The sequence below is a fragment of the Pinus tabuliformis genome, chromosome Q, assembly GCF_031772625.1.
Source record: "Pinus tabuliformis cultivar Carrire ecotype Pingquan chromosome Q, CPIR1, whole genome shotgun sequence".
In the NCBI taxonomy this organism is placed as follows: domain Eukaryota; kingdom Viridiplantae; phylum Streptophyta; class Pinopsida; order Pinales; family Pinaceae; genus Pinus; species Pinus tabuliformis.
The window spans coordinates 156,622,415-156,626,532 of record NC_142296.1 but is presented as its reverse complement, the minus strand read 5'-3'; the positions used below and the strand labels follow the sequence as shown (position 1 = coordinate 156,626,532).

Here is a 4,118-nt window from a genome sequence, read left to right as displayed (position 1 = left end):
TAACTTAGAAAATAATCTTCTGGTCGCTGCCCTTCTTAGAAATCGAATCCTGGAAATGTAAATCAACCTACAGATATTCTGTCTTTGGGCAATTCGATTGATTTTTTACTCAAGCTTGAACTTGTTATTAGTAAGCTAAACCATATATCAATTTCAAATAATAAAAAATACATAGCATCAAAGCAAAGAGAAGACCTCATAGTTTTCCCCCCAGGAAGTAATTTCGATCATCACAACTAGCGCAATAGTTGATGCAAATGCAATTACATTTATCTTAATTTTCCATTTTGTCACTACTTGGTGAACTCAATTTCTCATTACTACTGGATGAATGACCAGAGGGGCCTAAACTATCAATTCCTCTAGGAGCTTTACTTAGAAATTTTACTCCACTAAGAGCACAAAAAACGTGATTGAAAACATAGGAAACAAATAAAAATCTTCATGTTCCACACACGCTTTGTAGACAGACCACAAAATGACCAAAGGTCCAAAAGCACTAAAATTTGTAGGCCCAAGAACACAAGCAATAGCTCCAACAAGACATAAATAGCTTCCAATAATTAAACCCAGTTCAAAAGTTGCATTTTTTTTCCCTTTATCTTTTATGCTTGTCATAATGCCGTCTAGCAATGATTCAGAACCAAAAAAAATGAGAAGCATATAAAATTGGGAAGCTCAGTGTCTCCATCCCCAAAAGGCCCATGTTGTTGGTTGCTATGCTCAGGCATCTTGTCTTCTTCAGAGGATAATTGCCTTTCCTTCTTCACAGAATAATTAAAACAACAATAATTATTTGGATATGTAACAATCAATTGCTTAAATGTAAACATGAAAGAACTCTCTGTTCTTCCTCTGTTTTGTTGTAAGATGAATGATTTGTTTTGTCAAAATGAATTCTTCTTATACAAAGATCATAAAAAAAAATTAACAAATGTTTTTATTGCTCTCCAATCCCTGTGTTTGATCTATGTTTTGTCAAAATCATTATTTTTTTTGAAGAAAAACAAGTTCTCTGTCTCCTAAAAAAAATCACTATGTAAAATTGTTTCATGCATGGAGAGATTTCAAATTTAATGAAGAATCGAATCTACATGGAGAGATTTTGAATTCTAATGAGAATACCTGATTTCTGAGTGATCTTGTGATGACTTGAGTTAATCCTGTGTTGACACAACAAAAACGCAATTAAGACTCATGTTGAATCATTGCCAAGGATTCGTTCTTCTCACAGGTGGCGGAATTGTTTGAATGGACACACAGTTTAGACTTGGAGGTGGAAATATTTTCCACTAATGACAGAGGCCCGGTTTGTGACACCTCTTTAAAACAATTATGAGTTCATTTATCCTCTAAATTCATTTAATAACTCAGAAAAATCCAGAATTGATCCTTACCTGATTCTCCTATGCAATCCGTGTGATTCAACTCAGTGTTAAATCTTATGTCTAACTACCTTATTTATCCACAACTTCCTCCTTTTATTTCTACATTGCCTTGCTTAGCTCTGGCTTTTTCTTCTTAGCATTTCTCTCTGCATTTTTTTTATATGGCTCTAGCTTCTTTTCACATGGTGTACAGGCTTGTCAAATCACCATATCATATCATTCATGGCTGCCTTCATTAGTTCATATGCATGCCTTCATTATTTCATATGCCCACCTTTCCATTTGTTTTGATTTCGTTCCTTTGCATATATCGTAGGCATATATCATTTGTTTTATAATCATGCATTTTTTATATTGTGCTCCTTATGTCATACAATATGGTTTGTCATTTCATTTTATCGTTTTAATTTGTTTTTAAAAATGACCATAGGATAGGTCATTTTTAAAAATCAAATTAGTATTATTATGACATTAACCTTTGTATAGTGTGTATAGGTCAACCAAATTTTTTTGAAGGGGAGAAACATTGAGTCCTTTATTTCTGATCAAAAACGTTTATAAAATCTTTACGATTAATGTAATGGTATATGGAATGATGAATAGGAATGGGGTTAATGTAAGAAAGGATAATGGATAGGAATTTTGTATGGATTATAATGAATGAAATATGATTATGATGGATAGGATAATGAGTATAAGTATGGTAGGGTAATGAATAAAATGAGTGTAGGTATGAACATAAATGGATATGATTATGATGAAGTTTATAAGATGTCAATGTAGAATGGCAAGATGCATATCCAAGTTAAATTAGTTTTAAACAATTTCTAGATATCTTCATGCCTCTTCTCATCATTTTCCTGCCCAGAAGGTAGGAGTGCTTAACACTCTTGCCACTCACGCCCTTAGGATTTCTTATGAGAATCACTTAGAAGAAGAAAAATCTCATCTTCTGATAGTTTTTGAAAATAATGGCTACAACAGACATCTGGGCCTCAGAGAGTTTCAAAGGGCCTGTAAATAATCTTGTGTCAAACCATCTCGTGATGACCCCATTTCCAATGTGGCACTTCCCTTGATCCAGGGGACCACTGATAGGATTGCTCATATTCTCAAAAAGAATAAAATTTCTACGTCTTTTAAACCCCTTAATACCATTAGAAATTCTCTTAGGTCGGTCAAAGACCTGATTAACCCCAAAGATATGAAAGGGGTTTACTCCATTCCTTTCTCATGTGGGGTTCCCTACATAGGTGAGACAGGTCATTCCATAAATCAAAGAATCCAAGAGCATGCAACAGACATTAGATATAATCGCTTTCGTTCCTCAGCCTTAGCTGAACATGCTGCAAAATCAAAGCACCATGTGTGCATTGAGAATTCTCAGGTCATCACTAGGGTTGATCATTTCCATCATTGGAAACTCAAAGAAGCCATTGAGATTGAGAAGAAATCAATCAACCTCAATCGAGATGATGGTTGGAAATTAAGCAGGAGCTGGATTCCTGCCCTCTCTTCGTGATTTTTTTTTTTAAGTTATTATTGTTTGTTATTATTAATTGTTTGTATTATTATTATTTATTTAGTTATCTTCAATATTATTACGATTATAATTAAAATTACCATTATTGTTATTATTATTTAAAATTACCATTATTGTTATTATTATTTGTTTTTATTTTTATATTATTTTTTTTATTTATCTTAATATTCTTTAAGTTATTTGTTTTTATTATTTTATTATTTCTATTATTATTATTATTATTATTACTATTTAAGTTATTATTTTTATTTTATTATTTTAATTTATTTAAATTGTTTTCAGGTTATTATTTTTAATCTTATTATTATTTATATTATTATATTTATTTATATTTTTTGGAATTTATTATTATAAACTAAACTGAAGATATAATTTAAAATTTAACTAATTTTTTAATATTTTTTTCCCTTAACTATTACTTAACCCCTTAACAACTAGTTTTCAACGGCTAGTTCCTAACAACTATCTCAAGACCCGGATGCTTCTCTGTTATTTAATATTTTGTTAATACTATTTTTTTCTCACCATTTGTCCTGAGGATGAACCACATTAGTTGGCTCGAAACATTGACCCATTCTATAACATGTGATTAATCTGGAAGACACTAATTATCGATATGGATCACAAAAGTCTGATATCTAACATAATTTCTAGATAATTTTTAAAAAATAAAAATTTTAAGACAAAATTTTTACTTACTGTACTTTCCCTTTTGCAACATAGCTTGATATTCATACTGATTTGATGATGACTTTTACTGGTTCATCCAAATTTGGCTCATGATGATGGTTCTTCAAAGATACATTCAGATGGAATATAGACAATTATAACTGTTGTCTTGAACCTTTTGATATTATGTTATTTCATGTTCTTTCTTGGCATCTGCTATTGATTCAGGTTTCTTGAATGTTGATGTTGTTCAGGTCCCTTTTGTAATTTGTAAATGATGTTTCAGGTCCCTTCTGCAATACAACTACTCAAACTATTTGCATAGTTTTATTACGAACTTCCCCCTTGCTTATGTTAAAACTTGTCCTCAAGTCTTGCATTTCTTGGAGGATTATTTCTGAAAAATAAACTAATGAAAACGTAAAAGAAATTAGGGAATTCATATTGGCCAAACTAGTTGGTTTTCCGATATGAATTCGAATTTGTGTTATGTCAGTTTCCTGGATTTTGACAATCAA

The 4,118-nt window shown here is 31.2% G+C and overlaps 1 pseudogene; it reads right to left on the bottom strand.

Annotated features, from left to right (window-relative positions):
- Positions 1-274: 274 nt before the first annotated feature.
- On the bottom strand, positions 275-731 carry LOC149218728 (uncharacterized; annotated as a pseudogene).
- Positions 732-4,118: the final 3,387 nt, after the last annotated feature.